The sequence below is a fragment of the Festucalex cinctus genome, chromosome 6 (assembly GCF_051991245.1).
Source record: "Festucalex cinctus isolate MCC-2025b chromosome 6, RoL_Fcin_1.0, whole genome shotgun sequence".
In the NCBI taxonomy this organism is placed as follows: domain Eukaryota; kingdom Metazoa; phylum Chordata; class Actinopteri; order Syngnathiformes; family Syngnathidae; genus Festucalex; species Festucalex cinctus.
In genome coordinates, this window is record NC_135416.1 from 4,059,521 (window position 1) to 4,080,656 (window position 21,136).

General features: G+C 40.2%; 1 protein-coding gene across 5 annotated transcripts in view; it reads left to right on the forward strand.

Annotated features, from left to right (window-relative positions):
* The window catches only part of LOC144021325 (uncharacterized), a 46,396-nt gene that overhangs the window by 3,295 nt on the left and 21,965 nt on the right, over positions 1–21,136 (forward strand). For 3 of the 5 annotated variants that reach the window (XR_013284104.1, XM_077525529.1, XM_077525525.1), the window contains exon 4: positions 8,367–8,489. The exons of 1 other annotated variant lie outside the window; for it this stretch is intronic. The gene's annotated coding sequence lies outside the window, so the exon portion shown is untranslated. Of the gene's footprint in view, positions 1–6,561; positions 6,765–8,366; positions 8,490–21,136 lie in introns of those variants that run through there. One more of the 5 variants, XM_077525527.1, reaches the window with a different exon arrangement.

The following is a 21,136-nucleotide window of genomic DNA, read 5'->3' on the forward strand; positions in this document are numbered from 1 at the left end:
TTAATGCGGACTCGATGAAAACAATGAGCATCCAGTATTGTGAACTACTTTAATGCATATTCTTTCCGATTTCAGTAAACCATTTAACCATGGAAAAGCTTTAAAATGTATAAGACCACCGATCCTGAAAACGAGAAGAGCGCTGTGCAGTGCTTTAATGGAGATTATTTTAAGTTTTATGAAAATGGGAGGACAGAATCCATCATCGTGGAATGCTTGTAGGTGTACTCTTTCAACTTCATGAAAACGAGACTCCAACTCTACGCGGCGCTTTAATGTGATTTCTTTTTTTAGGAATTCAGAATCAGAAAATAAGCACGTTATAATTTACATCATTTAACTAAAACTCGTTTAAATTTTAGACCACCTGTCGTGAAAACCAGCAAAGCATGATGGAGCGCTTTAATGCAGATTCATTTCAATTATGGGTCATCAAAGAAACATAACAATTAACCACAAATTAATTAAAATGGGAAGAGAGCATCCACAGTATTGTGTAGCGCTTTAATGTGAATTATTTCAGTTCCTAAAAATGAGAAACGCGCCTTCACTGCTTTCTGATGTGCTTTAATGAAGATTCTTTCAATTCATGGGAATGAGAAGAGAGCACCCAGCGTCATCAAGTGCTTTAATGCGTATTCTTTCCAATTTCAGGGTCAGCAAAGAAACCCATTTAACCACTAAAAAGCTGCGTTCACCAGGCATACCACCGCCCGCACTCTCCGTTCTGGCTGTTTTATTTGTTTGTGACCTTCTCGTTACAAAGGTCGGCCCTACTTTTTGGTTGATATTTTCAAGTTAAGTCAAGTCCAATTTATTTATATTGACATTAATCACAAAAAGAGTTTACAAAGGCTTCACACGATCTGTTCTCGTTTTCCTAATGTAGAAAAAAAAAAGTTAGATAGATAAGCAAAGTAAGAGTAATGAAATGTGAGGAGCGCCCAAGGGGATAAACATCAAAGGTGTCGAGACGTGCGAGTGTCTGTCATGTTGCTATCAGCATCTCTCGCTCGCTCGCTCGCTCTTTTCTGCAGTCCAGTCAAGTGATTGAGATGCAGCGAGCGCGCTGCTGGCTGGCCCGGCCAGCCGCTTTTGGAAGGAGGAAGGAGATGCAGATGAAAAGAAAGCGAGCGCCAGCTGACAAACACGGACGCACTTCGCGTCCGTTCTCGCTCGATCGGCTTCACGGTGGGCTGAGATCGCAAAGACGGCGGTCGCAGTGAGGACATCGACGCGCAACCGGCGGCATTTTTTTTAGTACTTCGTTTAAATTTCCTTTAACGACACTGATTTTTTTTTTTTTTTTTTAATTAATGATCGCCCCTGACTGACTTGTGCTGGGGGAATTCCAGCAGACAAGTCCGTGACAAAAGTAATAATAATGCATATGTTTGTGGGGTCAAGTTGTATTTTACACATTAAAAAATGTGCAGAATTTCACAAGTGACTTCACGTTAAAGATTAGAAAATGTACTGAGCTGTCACCAATTATGCCATCTAGTGGCAGAAAAATGACCAACATAAATCAATATCACACTCGTTTTTTTTTTTTTTTACAGTACAGTAGATCTTTTTAATTTTAACTCAATTTTATGAACTATTATAAAAATTACTGTATCAATGACTAAAAGATGCAGCCATATTTCTATTAGTTTAACATTCCCCCCCACCTTTATGTTAACAAGGGTGTGTAAACTTGGAAAAAAAAAAATATGTTACTTCATGTTAAAGAGTCGATAGCTCTTAATATGAGCAGAAAAATGCACTTACAAATGCAATTGTGCCATCTAGTGGCAGAATAGTGACCTCAACGTAAATCAATGTCACACTCGTTTTTTTACAGAACAGTACATCTTTTTCATTTTAACTCAATTTCATGAATTATTATACAATTACTGTATGAAAGATTAAAAAAGATACAGACATATTTCTATTAGTTCAATTAACATTGTTTTCCCCACTTTTATAGTTTTAGAGAATGAAATCTTAGAAAAAACTAATTTTATTGTACATTTAGAACAGTTTGTGATTATTCGTGAGTTAACTACTGAACTCATGAGATTAATAACAATTAAAAAATGACACCCCTAGTGTTTTTACCTGGATTTTTTTTTACATGCAGTTTGGCCAAAATTTTGTTTCGAAATTGTCATGACTAGGCTCATGCAAGTGTTATGTTTGGGTCATGACCGTGAGGTCAAGCGTCTGTTTTGAACTGATGTAACCAGCATCTAGTTTCAACTGGTAAGACGCTATGTGATGTCAGGAATCTTTAATCTCTCTTGATGTTATGCGAACAAAGTGTTAAACTCTTATTTGTGTCTGCGCTTTTGGGATCCGACCTCAGAACATAACAAAACTAAGCAAACGTGGTGACGCTTTTGTTTTCTTCCTATGATGTCATCTGTTGTTATTGTTTGAGTGTGCGCTCTCATCGCGGCTAAATTGTGTGCCTGCGTAGCCTGATTCATCCGCATTGCCGTCAGTGTCATGTTCATTTCACGGAGACAAAAGCGAAGCCGAGCGGCGAACACAAACAACGCAGGCCTCATCAACAACATCAAAACATGTCCGCCGTGAATAAATCATCCCTTTTGATTCATTGGCTTTTTTTTTTAATGGGGGCCAATTAATTACGCGATTCGTCGGCGACGGCGCGCGCGGCCGATGGAGCGTGGCTGCGCGAGGGCGAGACGGTCGGCGGCGGCGTCAAATTGTCATGAATTTCATTTAAATCAAATGAAACTCAAATTACTCAACCTTTGTAGACAAAAAAAAAGTGTTTGTAAGAGAAGTTTAATAATTTAAAAGCTGTTATGATCTGAAGGTGCTTTTTTTTTCTTCCCCCCTGTGTTGTTTTTCATGTATTAGCGGACATTATTAAGATGTCCACGATGACGCTAATGATCTCCCGCTGTTGTTTTGCTGCCCCGGTTCGGGCGCCGTCATGCATGTTTACACTTTAATGTCGCTCATCAAATTCTCCTCCCACACAAGAAGCCCCACACGGCTCGACTGTAGCTTTAGCGCCGGGCGGCTAACGGTCCCATTAGCAGGCAGGTGAGATGAATGACTTTTCCCCCGCCGCAATGAGGCTAGCTGTTGACGCGGGGCCTCAAATCAATGGCGGCTGGCAGGCGTGGAAACAAAGCGCCTGCCAGCCGGCGTGCCTTGGAGACGCTCGCCGCCGCTTTCACCTCCCCGCGCGTTTTAATATTTTATCAGCGAGTCTTTTCTGGGGGAAAACGTTGCTGCTCTGTGTAGAGGTGGAGCTAACGGTTACTGGAGGCGCTCATGAACGCTCAAACGTGTTGTTACACATGCGAAGCACATTTAGCTCATATGCTAACGTCATATGCGTAGTCAGTGCTTGATTGGTTTAACATATTTGTAAACGTAGCCAATCGAATGATTGGTGGAAAGCATCCAGTAGGAGAGATGGTGGCAGAGTGAAAACGGTTCTCATGCTGCATTCGAGGATAGTCGGAAGTGGGACTGTTCCGAGTTCAAACCAGGAAGTGTGTACGGGAACGCCCACTTGAACTCGGATATTCCACTTGTGAAGTCGGAAAAAAAAAGGATCCCGACTTCACCGACGGACTACAAGTGACGTCACTCCACAATGGCGACCCCTTTGGAAACTTAAACCATGATTGGTAAAATACAATTTTCTTGAGTATTAAACTAGATAGCTTTCTTCATTCACTCACTACTACTACTACTACTACTACTATCTGCCATTTTGGTTGTTTACTTTCGCCTCGAACGCTTTCCAATTGTATCTGATTGCAGACCGCAGAACGGAACACTACGCCCCCAAGCACGGAACACTCCTCCCCCAGCGGAACACTACGCCCCCGCAGGCTACGGGTAGTCTTAGAGGACAAAAGTAGAAACTTTATTGCAAAAACCACATAAACGTACCACATACGAAACAGACTATTTAGAAACAGAATAGTAACTTAATGCAATTAATGGCGCGACAAACTAAACTTTATTGCAACAAACACACAAACGTAGCACATATGAAAAAGACTATTTCCACAAAGTTATGAGGTGGAAATAGTATTTTAAAGCTGGTTTAATTGTGATATACATACAAAATGTTATTTTTTGTTAGCCATCTTTAAAATAGATTTTTCCATAAAGGCCTACAACAAGCAATACGAGGTGGTATATTTATGACAAAAAGTAGCCTACTTCATCATTTTTCACAAAATTCCTCTCCAAACATGATTTTATGATACATGTAAGCATTATGTAATGTACATGCTTCTGTAACTTCAAATAACCACTCTCATTTTTTTGTTTTCCAAATCACATTTATTTTGTCACATAAATTTATGCAGTTGCTGCAGCGTCTGTGAATGTTGTAATCTGAATAAAAACCAATGAGTTCTCCTCTTTTTCCATGTCCCCAGAACCCTTTATATTTTTTAAATATAGAATTGCATTGGATGCAAGGGGTGAGGCAATAGGGGATCCTGTACATCTTTTTATAATCAGGTGAAAATGCACTCCAGTTGACGACACCTGGTAGATAGATAGACATACAGACAGACAGTCAAGTCATCTTATGTATATAGTGCTTTCAAACAGCCTTAGCTGTCACATAGATAGATAGATAGATAGATAGATAGACAGACAGACTTTTTTTTTTTTTTTGTCCACCCATCCATTATCTTAACCACTTATCCTCATGATCCCCACTCCCTCACAACTTACTGTCTAGCCACTGAAAATGTGCTTCCCTACAAAATGATTCTTATCTGATGATCATCCAGAATCGGGTGCATGTCAGGGCCAGCACGTGGATTGCGCCTTCGCCATCATTGAGGACAGCAAGAATCAGGATGGACCGTAAAATCTCCTCTGGTAGCTGTGAACATAACCGCATAAACTAAAAATAGACTGGTCTCCATCATCAATATGATCATCATTATCTTCTTCGAACAAGAGTAGTGCAATGAAGAATTCCTTATCAGCATGTTTTTGTAGCTTTCACATAATTTGTTTATATTGTATAAATGTCAGAACCACATGATTCTCTGATAAAGATGCAATATTAAAGTCTCTACTCTGTGTAGTTCTGTTTGACTAGCCAGTGAGTGTATATCATCAGTTCATAACTGTGCTTCACCTCCAAAATTTAAAATACATAAATAAAAATTGTTGCATGCATGCCTGAGAGCTGGAAGCGACCACTCTCTCTGCAGAAGGCTTCTTGACCTTGGTTGCTGACATCTGACGTTCCTCCTTAAGTTCATGGGAATGGGATTAATTATATGTTTTGGACATGTATACACTACAATGACAATTTGCATAGATTAATTGGGGTTTGGAAAATTCTGTCCATTATTCTTACCTTGGCATTCTCATCTATTTTACTGTTTCTGTAAATGCGAGCCAGCCTTATTTCTGTGCATTAGGTTAGAAAAAGCTTTTCAAATTTGAAAGGTCTTTCTTTAAAAGTCTGTGTCATTTGTTTAATTGTAATTTTCTATATAGAGTACTAGTGGCATCCATTACTTGGCATCAGTATCAGTGAGTACTTTTTAGGTTGTACCGAAATGTATTCATCATTCACAAAATTAACAATACATTCTTTTTCATATTTATATAAATTGTTTACCATGGCAACTAAGAAAGAATTGCCATATTGACAAAATTTAAATTGATTATAGTGGACTTCAAACTACAACATACCTTCATGACAAATTGCCGTCTTATCATGAGTTTGCAGATGTGCCACAACATATGCAAACTCTCCACCTTTGGCACAAATGCTGCATCTGTATCGGTTCAAGCCTTCCAAAATGGGTGCTGGTAGGTGTCCATCTTTATAGACGGTTCGATGAAGCTGAGTGCAAATTAGAACACATTTTATTTGTATAAATCTTTTGTCATCCGACTGTAGAATTGGGCAATTACAATCCAAAAACATACCAACATAAATACAAAAAACTGGACTCATGTAAAGATTTCTTAACATTCATGCCACAACAGAGTAAAATTATGTTATTATTCAAATCCCATCGATACATTAATGGTAATTAATTACGTAGCTACGCTATACAGGCCTATCTGCTGCAAATATGTGATGTATTGGGCTTACACCATTTTGCATTACATACAGCGTCATGGTGGATTCCCCATTTGCAAGTTACTACTTTTAGGTCATCATATTGTACGGTACACAGGTTCAAACTATTGTTCCATGTGAAATAACAATTGGAATTCAACGAGAGAGATAAGGAAGAAAAACATTGTGTTCCACTAAATCATTTCAATTCATTTTTCAAACTTTCTGTGCGGGAAACGTCCACTTACTTTCTGCTCCCGACTCGTCATTTTACAAATTATTTCGTGTCGTCCCCGGGAACTTTTTGAGAACTAAGAGGTTGTGATAATGGATGGAATGATTTCGTTTCGTAGTTCTCGTGGCGACCGCTCGCTGCAGAGAAGTTGAGAACAACACTACTGGATCACGACAGCAGCGTCACTTTCCGTCAATCAAGAGCATAGGGGCGTTCCGTTCCGTGGGCGTTCCGTTCCGTGGGCGTTCCGTTCCCAGTCTGCGGTCTGCAATCAGACCCTTCTCACGCTTTCAGGTCTTAACTGGGAAAAACCAACTCGGATTGTCCGACTTCCAACTATCCTCGAATGCAGCATAAAAGCCTCCATTTTGAATCCATCATCCGCGCGTTATCTGTTCTCCATCCATCCATCTGGAATTTTCCAAGTGGCTGCGGGCATAATAGGTGAGCGGCTCACCTCACGTAATGCTCGCGCATCGCCGCGACAGTTGGTCTGTCGTCCGGCTGGCCCGAGCGTCGGCGGGTCGGTAATGACACGTCGGCTTCCGCATGAACGCCGCCGCCGCCGTCGTCGTGCCGTTCGTCACCATTACGGCCGGATGCGATTTCCATGCGGCGCCTTGCTTGACATTTGCAGACGCATGAAGCCATTAGTGGGCAGCCTGCCTGCCTGCCAAACACCTTTTGCGAATCAAGTCGGTCACAGCCCACACAAAAGCTTGAATGGTAGACGGATGTGGAAATACGCGTTTGGCGTCTACGGCAGGCTTCAGTGCACCGGCTCTTTTTTTTTTATCGGCCTTAAGACAAACAACTCAGCTTACATCCATCACAAAAATATTCCTCTGTTCTTTAAATGCCTGTTGCCATTCATCCATGCATAATATTCAACATATTTCTTAAGTTAAATCTGTTATCCATCTGTTGCTATTACCCATCCATCATTAGCATTCATTTTTGTCATCCATGCATCCATCCGATCAGTCTTCAACCTCCATCCATCCATCTCTTCTAATTCATCATAATTTAGATATCCATCCATCCATCCATTAATTCTGTTATCTATGATAACTTACATCTGTGATCCATCCATTCATCCATCCATCCAGTTTTTGTCATCCGTCCATCATCAATCTCTTCTAATTCATCATAATTTAGATACCCATCCATCCATCCATTAATTCTGTTATCTATAACTTACATCTGTCATCCATCCATCCATCCATCCATCCATTAATTCATCCATCCATCCATCCGTCCGGTTTTTGTCATCCATCCATTCATCTTCTGTTATTATAATTTACACTTGTCATCTATTAATCTTAAATTGTGTCCATTCATCCACCCATCTTTCTATCTACTAGCCATCCATTTAACTTCTGTTATCCATCATAACTTACATCTGCCATCCATCCATCCATCCATCCATCTTCACTTCCATCTATCCAGTCTTTACATGGCTGTTGCTATCTTCCCAGTCATCCATCATCCATCCTGCTGTCTTGTCATCATCGATCGATCCATCTTGACTTCCATTTATGTGGCCTTCAAAGTGCTACACGTATGTTGCTGTGTATTCATTCATCCATCAATTAGCCATCCATCTTTCATCTATTGTACATCATCCATCTACCATCCATCATCATATTTTCATGCTCGTTTCTGGCCATCCATCCGTTGGCTATCCTTTAGAAATCCGTCATCCATCAACTTGTGACATTTTGTTGCTGCGAACCGAAACTAAAGTGTTCAAATGTGGTGTACTGTATTACTAAATATGCAAATATTCCCCCTACTGTACACACTACAAATGTGCGATGTTGCCTTCATGAGCCAACTAATCAGCTCCAGTTGAAGATTAGAAGAGCAAATCCATCCCAGTGCTAATGGGACAGCATTCCTTGTGTTTATGTTGCCGGCAGCCACCGTATCACGATGCAGCGATTCCCTGTCGAGCTGTGTTACTTACAATTGATGCTTAGAGTTCCCGCGTGGTGGCTTCTCTGCTGACATGCTCCGTTCCCCTCTTTGGTGCGCTTGCTACAGAGCCAAGCTGTGGGACGTCTTTCTCGCCTGGGATGAAGAGCTTTTAGCGACAAAGTTAAGTGGACGCCGTCCGTCAAGAGAGAAAAACTTCTATAGCGGGGAAAAAAAGTTTCCGGCGCCCAGGTTTGTTTCTCCTTTAAATGCAAAGCGACGGAGGGACAAAACGCTGTCAATCAAAGGCTGTTTCATGAGTGCTTGCTATTCCCGACCGGTCCTTGGCGGAGCGTGAACGCATTGCTGAGCGGACCGTGAATAGACTTTTTTTTTTTTTTAACTCTGGACTTTCCATATAAAAAGGTGTTTTTGGGTAAAGTGAATGTGAGGTCGGCCTATTTGTCAAGTCTTTCAATTAGCGTGTGTAACGTGTCCCTGTGTGGAGGAATGTGTAAATACTAGTGGTGGGAAGTACAAATACTTTGTTACGGTTCTTGAGTAGATTTTTCAATCATCTTGCACTTGAGTGACATTTTACTTTTACTAGGGATACTTTGTAACTTTACTCAGTCAAGTACTGACTGACTCCCTTATTTGCTAAATTTGTACTCAGGCCAAAGGCATGTCTAACACAAAAATATTGCTTTGGTGCCATCTGGTGGCATATTGTTGCAAGTTTCATTTCGTCATGCCATAGCACTGTCTAATGGAAAATCAGTGCTATACTGCCAACTGCCATCTTGTGGCCTTTATAGGGAATTACAGTTACATTTTAGCTGGTGTTAACTGTCCGTCCATCCATCCATCCATCCATTTTTGTTATGTTCTGATGTTAGATACCAAAAGTGCAGACACAAATAAGAGTTTATTATTCGCATAACATCAAGAGACGTGGAACTAACTTGACTTGACCAGAAACAACAAGAAGGCATCGAGGAAAAGAATTGAATTGATCAGATTGGCTGTGGCGAGACATGTGTGTAACAGGACTGGCATGGAATTATCTGATTGGATGTTGACCAGATGAAGAGATTAAAGATTCTTGACATCACATAGCTCCTGACATCACATAGCTTAAGACCAGTTGAAACTAGATCATCGGTTCAAAACAGACACTTGACCCTCATGGTCATGACCCAAACATAACCCTTGCATGACCCAAACTTAACCCTTTTCTTGACCGCTAATTCGGTAAAAAAAATCATTTTGACCTTTTTGCTCAGAGTTTGTACTTTTTAACTATTTTTGAAAGCAAAGGAGTTATATCAGTACTTTGGCCATTAAAAAATATATGTATTTATTTATGTATTTATTTAATACAAGTATCTGTACTTCTTAAGTACAGAGTGTGAGTACTTTTGCCACTTCTGGCAAATCCACAGTGACTCTTATTTACCTCGCTGCTCCCCAATGTAATCGCCTTTGCTTTGCACCCCAGCGTGAAATGACTTTGGCTATTGAGTCTCCATAAACGACCCACCCTTCACATCCCCCCCCTTCACATGCCCCCCCTTCACATGCAGTTCCCACCAATGGCTCGCCACCTAACTGTTGTTGGCGGGGGCGGGGGGGGGTTGTCGTGGGAATGGTGATTGACACGCTGATTGACACGGTGTCAGTGGCCCCTCTGGTAGTTAGTTAATCATATTTTGTGACATGCCGTGGAGGGAGAAGTGAGTCCTTCACGTGACATTTGGTGGCATTTAGCGGGCGGCATGCGAACGAGTCAGCAATGACGGCAAAGGTCGCGGCGTGCGGGGGGGTTTGCGAGGGATGTGTGATGTTTGTCACCGCTAGAGAGTGCGACGGACCGCTAACGTCAGCCTGGAGCGGCCTCGCCTATAAAAAAAAGAAGACATAACTGTCCTATCGTTTCAACATGGACTTGACAGTGTAGAGTTGACATGATATGTGTATAGATACTGCAATTGAATTACAGCTGAAAGCATAATGCAAGTTGTACGTAATCTCTTGAGTACAATTAAGGATGGTTCTTCTTTGCTGCTGTTGGTGTTTTCTTGACAAAGGTTTGGATTTTAGGGCATACGCACGCGCGCGTTTTCTCAGGTGGTCCAGCTCCACGGTGGCGTTCCGCTTAATTAATGTTGTACCATCTGTCTGTCTCCTGAGGACGAAGACCTCCAGCTGCTCTCTTTCATTTCACCTGTGAGAGACTCAGACGTGTGTGAGCGTGTATCTCCGCATGCCGTCCGACGGAAGAGCTCGTATGAAAGCGTGTATGTCCACGTTGTCTTTTGCATCTCTATTTGGCGTTCACTACAGCCATTTTTTTTTCATTTAACTTGCAAGTCTTAATTTTCAACTATTTGCTGAGTCGTACTGTATGCTAGCAAAGTCGCTTCTACGCTATTGATCACAGAAACGAGTGATTAAGGAGACAAATTAAACATTCTGCCCGCACTTGAAATATGGACGCCAAAGAAGAAGAAGGCACACGCTGCGCTGATTTAAAATGCAAAATAAGACATAGCCACGATGCTGAGCTCATTGAAATAATTTTTCTTTAGGATCCTGCTTCATTTATGAATGGGTGTAATAAATGTTTGTAATGAGCCGACAAGTTTAGTCGGATTTCATACTAAAAGTAATACACAGTAAATTACGGAAGCGTGGAAGTGCCAACGTGGAGTAAAAAATTCTGACTGTGCTGTTGTTCGACTGTACTTCAAAGTCATTCAATCTTATTGACAAAGTTGTATGCCACAGGGTATTTTCCCATAATGGTAATGCTATTTGTGAATGCACAAATCAATACTCTGTGACATTATGTGGCGAAAAACAAATGTTTTAAGCATTTTTTAGCTTAGTTTATCTTTTACCAATAATGTTCCAATGACTTTAGCAGAACGTTCGAACGACACAGTCCAGTCTAAACTGTTAATCCACGTTTGCAGTTCCGCACTTTTGTAGTATGCACTTCATTTGGCACATTTTTGGTCGGATATCAAATAAACCTAACGTGGGACAAATAGCCAAACGCACAAATACGAAAAAGAGAAAGATTAGGTGCCACTGTAAGCCACAACTGGATGCAGACACTCCCATGCAGACTAAACCCGCCGAGACAAATAGCGGAGCTTTATACTTTCATTTAGCATTCATCTATTTTGTAGATGCTTTAATGGCAAGCGGAAAATGATTCACGATGGAGTAGGTTAGTTACGTCCCGAGAATTACTTTTCTTTTATTATTTTGAGTATTGTTTATTCTTATTCAAGTTTGCAAACAAAAGATGAGCTCTCCTAGGGTAGCTTAGCGCTAGCTAGCTAGCTAGCTAGTACGACATACATGACATGGATGGCTTTAAAATTTTACCAAAAGTGAAAATAAAAATACCCTGTTGGTCATTGTGTGGGACGGATTAGGTTTAAGTAAGTTATTTTAAACTAAAAAGGAAAACTTTTTCATATGTTGAGGAAGCAGAGAACATGGTGGCCGCGTAGTTTTGGAACACTTTGTTTAAAAAAAAAAATAAAAAAAAGGTATATGAGGCTTGGTAAAGCGCGATGTGATATTCCCGGGAAAAGTAATTAACATTCATAATTGATTTGGGATTTGGTGGTTAAATGGCAAACATATATGTGAAGTCGGATTTGGGGTACGAGTCCAGGCACCAGTAATCACACTTTTATTTATTTCTCTACAGTCTATTTTCTGATGTTAGTTTATAATACAGTGTAATTGTTACTGTTACTCCTTGAAAATGTTCACCCCACTCCAGTATTTCCTTGAGTGCCATCCATAATAGATGAAGTCGATAGATAGAAGCAGGAGTTTGCGTTTGGCTGGCCTTGTAGTTGCTGCTGTTTATTGCGTCCGTTCCGTCGGGCTTTCGCCGTGCTGCTGTCAAACAAATCACGTCATGTCTCTCACTTGGCCACTCGCAGCTCCTTTTTTTATTGTTTGTCCGTCACTCTGATAGGCAGGAACGACCTTGATGCCTCGCGCATTCGCCAAGGACGGCGAGCCAGCCGAGAGGGACAGATCGGAAGAACGCCGCCACTGTCACGTCGCGTCGGATGACGTCTGTTTATCTCCATTTCGATGCGTGCGTTAATTTCCCTTTGTTTCTCTTTTTCCTGATTTTTTTTTTGGTTCTTTTTTTTCCCGCCCTATAGAAGAAATGATACAGCTTGCTTTGTGATTTTGCTGATCTCATCTGCACTGGTTGATGAATAAATGATGACAGAAGATTAGTGTTGGCCTTGGAAGGTCAGCGCCAACTGCAGCTCGAGTGCAAACATGAACAGTGAGCATTAACCTTGAGAGAGAATGCAGATGTTCCTTTTTGAAACACAAAATCTATTTTGGCAAATGTTTTAAACTCATGACCCAAATTAGGAACTTGGAGTGTGAATAGACAATATTCTTGCTTAGAATTCATGTGTATGCGAATAGAAGGAAATAGACCAACATATCTGGATTTTTTGAGGGAACTGCTCTTTCGGTATTCCGATATTTGGCATAAAAAAAATCCCCATAACAGATTCATTAAAATCTAAATATAATGAACAAAATACTCTAATTTCTTTCCTGGTTCCTTATCAATGTTATGTTTTGGGGTTGGATCCCAAACACGCAGACACAAATAAGATTCTAACTCTTTATTCGCATAACATCGAGAGGCGTAGAACAACTTGACTAGATGAGAAACAACGAGAATGTATCAAGAATCACGAGGCGCTAAGCTAACTTGGGCCCTGTTGTTGCACAGAGGAACAGAGGTAATAATCCGACAAAGACACACTTCTCAGACAGGCTTATATAGACAGTGAATCGATCTGATTGGTTGTGGCTAGACATGTGGGAAACAGGACTGACATGGAATTATCTGATTGGCTGTTGACCAGATAAAGACATTAAAGATTCTTGACATCACATAGCGTCTTACCAGTTGAAACTAGATGCTGTTCAAAACAGACACTTGACCACTCGGTCATAACCCTTGTGTGACCCTAGTCATGACAGTAAACATAACCCTTGTGTGACCCTAGTCATGACAGTAAACATAACCCTTGTGTGACCCTAGTCATGACAATCAATCAATGTACTTCATGTCAAACTCTGTGTGCGTGGAGCCGCTTTCATTGGCCAGGAAGTACGTCGGCTGTGTTCACCCCCAAACGGCATGAACAGAAACACTCCTTTCAACCTGCAGCCATATACAAAAGTACCGAAAGAAAGAAAACTTTACATTCAGATGTCACCTGATAATGTTATCCTAGTGAAACTTTTAGAACTAGACCAGCCATCAAACAATTGCTTGCCTGTGTTGCCATGGAGACACACAGTGGACCGTGTTGTAGAAATAACCCTGTTATCTGTCCATTCTTAAGCTTGCACGGTGCGTCCTAATGCACTTGTGTATGAGCTTTTATATGTATTATTTACAACATGAGGACAGGATTGTACTTCCATAACCGGGGGCAGCCTCAAATTGGAATTGCTTCAACTTTTATGGTCCACCAAACAGTGCAATGAGAGAGGAGGATGGGAGATGAACTGAGAGTGACAATCACACGCACACTCACATAAACGCACACCTTTGTTGAATATATGCATGTTTTTTTTTTCCTTGCCTACTTCTCAACTGCTTCTCATTTCCACACTTGACTTGTTCCTCCTGACTGTCTTTATTGACTGGAGGTCCGCATTGCGAGTGGGAGAGAAGTCGTGCGCATCATCAAAGTCCTTCAGAGCGGCGTGGAAAGTGAGTTGGAAAAACGTACAACGCGAGTAGGAATCAACTGTTTGGCACCTGTATGAAAGTACATGTTTACAGCGTGTGTGCTTGGGAATCAACTAAATATTGTTGATGTGTTTATCAATGGCGAAACCTGTTTCCAATGTGTGTGGGCAGACAGAACTTTGCATTACGCGTAGTCGGATATGTTTACATTATGCGTGCGTGCATGGATAGTTGTTTCTACATTTTGTGTGTATATGAATGGACTAACAGTATAATATTGTGTAACAATCAATATTTTTGAAAATACTGCATATCATGTATTTACATGAATCAGGGTTTTTAATTAGTTTTTAGGGTGTCATGTGCTGGAGGTTGGATCCCAAAGCGCAGACACAAATAAGATTTGAACTATTTATTCACATCGGGAGGCGTGGAACAAACTTGACTAGACGAGAAACAAAGTTGTTGTTGCACAGAGGGACAGTGGTAACAGAAGTAATAATCCGACAAAGACACACACTTCTCCGGAGGCTTACATAGACAAGGAATCAATCGGATTGGTTGTGGCTAGACATGTGGGTAACAGGACTGACATGGAATTATCTGATTGGCTGTTGACCAGGTAAAGGGTTTAAAGATTTCTAGCCCTTGACATCACATAACATCACATAGCCTAAAACCAGTTGAAACTAGATTCGAGTTACATCAGTTCAAAACAGACACTTGTCACATCAGTACAGAACAGACACGACCTCACGGTCATGAACCCAAACTTAACAGGTCATGAACTCAAACCTAACCCTGGCGTGACCCCAGACAAGACATAGGGCAAGTTTTTATGTTGTTTTTTGTTTGTTTGTTGTTGTTTAATAGTTTGTTCACTATTGGTGGGCCGCCGAATAGCAGGGGTTGAGTATGTGTAGTGTGCATGTAAATGGTTAGATGTTAAGATTACGCGTGTGCATGGATAGATGTTTCTAACGGACTATTATTGTCTAATAATCTATTTAATATGTATTTTTTTAAATGTATGGGAATAGACAGAAGGATGTTTCCGTGCGTACACGTTTAACCGTGTTTCGTAGTGAAGTGTGAGCGCGTCCAGTGAAGAATGAGCAGAGTGGCAGCTCACACTTTTGATTTCCCGCAGGTGAAGTGGAATTCAAAATGTGGTTATTTCCTTTTTTTTTTTTTCCCTCCGCCATCACCATACTGTCACCTCCATTTTCATCCTGGTGACAAAAAGGGTGTGCTGCCTTGTGTTTTCCTGACATGCGAATGCTTGACTTGTTGTTTACGCAGGAAGTAAAAAGAAAAGGTGATGCCTGCTGACCTTGGCGTCGCTTTAAATTTTCAGCGTGGAATGAAAAGGCGGCTTAGCGGCACCTCTGTGATGTTAAAGGCACGTTTTGAGTATGAGAAACGAGACGTTTACAAGCACAGCTAATAGTTTTTAGTCTTCTATTAGTTGGAGGTGGCAACTTGTCACGCTCGAGGATTTGCCTCACAAATCCATCAAGCAAAGGAGCTGTTTGAAAAGGAGCACAGAAATCTAAGAAAATCTGTAGCGAGAAATTCTTTCTGCCCTGAGAAGATCTTCGTATCCATTATCATAAAGACAGATGTTGTTGCTATTTTAGTTGGACAGTGTTCCCTTGCTATAACGCAGTTCACTTTTCGCGGCTTCGCTGTTGCGTGCATTTTTTTTTTAAGCACAATTTTGCATGCATTTTTTTTTTCTGACAATAATGTACCTATTTTATAAAATGTATGAAGGTTTGAACTTTGAGAATGTTTAAACGAGAGAAATGTGAGAAAATGTAAATGCCTTGATGAGAAAAGTGTATAAACTGTGTGGTGAGGGCTTTTACAGCCTTAAAACATTTATAATAAATGTAAAACATAAAGCTAACTACGTCATGGATTTCATTTGTTGCGGGTATATTTTCGAACCCAACCCCAGTGGAAAACGAGGGAACACTGTAAATAGTTTTGCGCATAATTGTGTGTGTGGGGGAGGGGAGGGGGAATCCATTGTTATTATTATTAGTAATGGCATGTCACAATCCTCTAGCCATCAAATGACAAATGATTTGGGCCACTAACAAGTAGGGATGTAATGATATCCAAATGTCAGGATCCGATATTATCACGATATGAAGCTCACGATATGATAATTATCATGATATTGTGGGGAGGTTGGGAAAAAAGGTCACAATAGTGTAAAAACAAAGAGCTCATACTAAACCCCCCCACAATATTGTGCTTTTGTACATAACAGCAATATTATTATTATTATTATTATTATTACGTTGTTATTATTATTATGTTATGTTGTTAATGCACACACACACACATTGAGTTCCTCCACATATTGACTTGCTTCACAAGCATATTATGTTCCCCTTCATCTGACAATTAGTGTAGATTTTAAACATAGGAGGGCCAAAACATCCCTAATAAAAATTAAGTCGCAATAAAAAAAAAAAACTAGCCACCAGAGGGTGCTAGAACTGCACAAATGGAAATCAACCTGCCTTTTTTTTTTTTAACAGATGTGTTGCATTTAAATATCGTGAACATGATGATGACGATATTGTGGCAGTTTTAATATCACAATATCACGCTTATCGTTATATCCCTACTAATAAGTAGGCAGTGGGCCCTAAATGGCCCCCGGGCTGTAGTTTCTAGACTTTCATTTGAGCCCGAAACCCTGAGCACTAACTAATTTGGGATACCAAATTCTTAATCTAACCCTTACCTCAATCCTGTTTATCATCAAAACCTAAATCTAACCTCCAACCACACCCCTAATATTTGTTTTTAGCTTCTTTCTTAAAGTGGCAGGAGTAAATTGAGTGATAATGACTCTAAAAGATGTTGCAAATTCTGCCACAATCCTATTAACTTTCAATCCTATTAGCTTCTTCTCTGTGTCCTTAATTTGGAACTTGGAGACTGAACTTCCAGAGTAAAAGTCTTTTGCAAGTTCTCTGAACGATTCCAGTGGTTATCTTTATCTGGGAGTAGGAGGGAGGCGGGAGACGTCACGCAACAATATCAGGCGGCGGCGGCGGCGGCGGCGGCGAGTGTGTTTAGCTGAGGCTTGTAATTGCTTTGGGACGAGCTCTAATGCTTCCTGCGGAGGTGGGCGGTTTTCTTCTGGTCTGCTAAGAGGCCAATAAGACGGATAAGCGAAAGGGGGTGGGCTGGACCCAGAGTGAGGGCCCGGTCTAATTTCACAGCGATACAGCCCACTGAGTAGCGGGTCTGTGTGTGTGTTCGTGTGGTTTTTTTGTTTGTTTGTTTTTTTTAAATAAATGAATGAAATATTTGCAGTCAATATTGAAATATTAGAGAAATGATGTGAAAAAGTCGTAATCTATCGTGAAAAAAAAAGAAGCATAATATTACGTAGCTCCTAAGGAAAAGTCTAGTTATGAAAAATGGGTGCAATAATTCAAGGGGAAAAAAAGTCAAGTTGTGACAGCAAGGTTGTAATATCACAACTCAACTCAACTTTATTTATAAAGCGCTTTAAAACAAGCATTGCTGTATACAAAGTAGTGATAGACCGATATGGTTTTTTCAAGGCCGATACCGAGACAGCTTATTCGTAAACAAGGAGACCGATAACCGATATTTCAAGCCGATATTCAATTTGCAATATAATAGAACAAATATATATATAAAAACAATATTGACAATTTGTTAACAAAAATTGCAGCGCTTCCAGGGTCATTAGCATGGGTTAAGCTAAATTAAAATAATAATAATAATAATAATAATAATAATAATTAAAAAGCAAGTAAATAGCTTCCCAAGTTTTCTAAAATTTCAACATAATTTCTTGATTTAATTTTTAAAAATAAAAAGTGTAAGGAGTTCAGTTTTTTTTTCTTTCCCTCCAATAAAGTGGAAATTTAAATAGACCCACAAATGAAAAGTTCCCCATATCTCACGGAGTGACAAATGCATGCTAATATAGCTAATTTGGGGTTTTTATTCGGGTTCGTAAAACGTTACAAAAGATCTTCGCAGTGAGAAATTGTCTGAATATGTTCCAAATGTGTTTACGATAAATAAAAACTGACTGAATATCTTAAAATTCCTGATGAAAACCACAAATTCGTTACATTCACAAGTATTCACTGCTCAGTGAGATACCAGCTTTATCGGCCTTCAGATTCAAAAAATGGCCGATGCCGATATTTGTCAAAATGCCAAATATCGGCACCGATAATCGGCCCGGCCGATAATCGGTCTATCCCTAATACAAAGTGCTCCACATGAAACAGAAAACGGACGTGCGGTAAAGAATAAGATAAGAAAAACAAGAGAAAAATCAAACATTTTAAGTGAGTATACAAGTATTTTAAGTATATAAGTAAATAAAGTTTACATCAGTAAATTAATACCAAGAGGTAGGTGAGTGAGTAAATAAATAAATAAATAAATAAACAGACAAATAAATAGAATAATCAGATTCATAACACAGCAAAAAAAAAAAAAAAAACACTCCAGAGATTGTGGAAAAATAAGTTGTAAAGTAAAAAAAAGGCACCAATGACATTTCACATTATCACATCTTCAGAACTTGTGCACAGGTGTATTAATAAATAGTCGCAACGAACATTAGCATCATTTCTCCGCACTCATAATGTCCGAATAATGAAATGTCTTATTAGAGTGAATCTATTGTTGCCTTGAGGCGCTTGCCTTGGCATGATTGCGAAACTTTCCAACGAAGTGAATGAGCATCGTCAGCAGACGACGACAACGCTGCTGCATCCGCACGCCTTTAAAAATAGACCTGGCTCTCCGCCTCTCCTCGCTCACCTCTCACAATGTGTGAGCGTCAGCGCCACAACACCTGCTGAGGCCACACTGTTGTGTAGTGTTTTGTGTGTTTGTCTCTTTGTGCGCACTGAAGGTCATCTCGGATGAAGACGGTCGGAGTGACCACAAACTTGCCGTGTGTAGCAGTTGGCTTTGTAATGCTCATTACAGCCACCTACAGGACAGGAGTAGAACTGTATCTTTTTTCTTTATTTATTTTTTTCCCAATTAAATAAGTCTCGGATGGTTGGTATTGATGAGCGTTACGTAAAAATGTGATTTGTACAATTAAGTGTTAAAAGAAAAAAGCAAGAAAATAATTTTGAGTTGTAGAATTTTGAAGAAAAAAGTTTGAAAAAATGTATCGTTAAGAGAAAAGTCAATCAGTTTATAAGAAACACTTGAGTTTTTTTTTTTTTTTAGGTATTTCTTGTGAATTAATAAATGTACACTGAGGTACAGTACTTTTGGAATAAAAAGTGCCTTGAAGCAATGTGTGTGGATTTTCCACTTTCTAAAATGAGGTTGACCACGTTTAATCAATATGTAGCACTCTTGTGTATATCTTCCGGTGTTTATTTTCTTGCTAGCGATAGCGTGATGCGGGAAAGCATGCTCATAAAAGTTGAGGGACTGGACTCCGCGCTCCACTAGGCGCTGAAGTGAAGTTTAAGCGTCGGGGAAGCAGAGCAGAACGAGGCTTTCTGGCTCTGTGAGCAGCGGGCGGCTATCAATGTTGTTGTTCACTGCACCCAAACCACTCTCGGGATTCCGTCCGAGAGGACGTGAAGCGTTATCTCGTATCTTAATCCAAATTCCATTCAAGGATTAGAAGCGGGAGGCACTAAAGGACAAACAAAATCTACTACTTCCTCTGAGGTCTTGCACTTTGGGCTATGCTAGTTAGTCAGTCAGTCAGTTAGTTAGTTAGTTAGTTAGTTAGTTAGTTAGTTAGACACTTTCGGTCAGTTGCTTAATTGCTTTGTTTGGGGGTCTGTTGAATGGCTGGTTGGATTATTTGTTGATTGGTTAGTAACTTAGGTAGTGTATTTTTTGGGTAGATAATTAATTTGGTTTATTTATTTATGTTACTGTATTGATTTGTTAGTTAGTCGGTCAGTCATCTAGCTTGTTGGTTGGTTGGCTGTACATTGGTTTAAAATGTTACTTAGTAAGTTTGATAATTGATTTGTTTGTTGGATGGTAAGTTTGTTGATTGATTAGTCGTTTTAATGTTTAGTCAGTCAGTCAGTCAGTCAGTCAGTCAGTTAGTTAGTTAGTTAGTTGGTTTGTTGGATGGTAAATTTGTTTTAATGTTTTGTTAGTTACTTAGTTGGTTGGATGGTAAGTTTGGTAGTTGCTTGTTTGGTTTGGTTAGTTAGTTAGTTAGTTAGTTAGTTATGTTTTTTTTTTAGCATTGGCAGAGGTCTGTTTGTGTGCCTTTGAATAAAAAAAAAAAAAAGCAAACAAAAAATTGTATTGGTCAGGTTATCCATCCATCCATTTTCTGAACAGCTTGCTCCTCACATGGGGGAGGGGGGCAGGAGCCTATCCCAGCTGACTATGGGCAGCAGGCAGGGTACACCCTGAACTGGTTGCCAGCCAACCGCAGTTGTTCAGGTAATATGTGGCGTACTTTTTATGCGGTTTGATTTAATTAATTGGATAACATCTCTTTGTTCAAAATTGTTAAATGAATAAATTATGTGTGCGTATTTGGCTCTATTTATTATGGTTCTATGTTCCCTTCTATCTCAGGGCATCTTTTATTGCGGTACAAAACTTGAACTTCCTGAAGTAAAAACTCCACCTTCTGTATGTACATAATAGCGTGTAACAAAAGAAGCCGGCATGCATCGCTGTCATAACTAATCACACCGATCTCCCATGATGCATCATTAAGTCAAGCCATTACAGGGCTGAAGAGTTCCTCATCAGTTCAATAACTCAACCTGTGGATCAATGAGGCTTTTTTTTTTTTTGACAAACAGGAATTGGTTGACCTGTACTGGATGCCGTTAATTGGATGGGCCTGCCACTCACTGACAAGTCTGCCGGGAGTTTAATAGCGACGTAGCTCGGCCGAGCTGTCCGATCGCGTTTATCTCGTTTGCGTTGCAGCCGGGGAAGTCGGTTGGATTATCGGCACAGGTGCCGACGTCGCTGATAAAGGAGGTTTTGTCATTAGGGGAGCAGTATTAAGAGTTGAGGCTCATGTTTTCCCACCAGGGAGTTGACGAGCTATTGGATATGACGTTTGCATAATGCAATTAAACGCATCCGG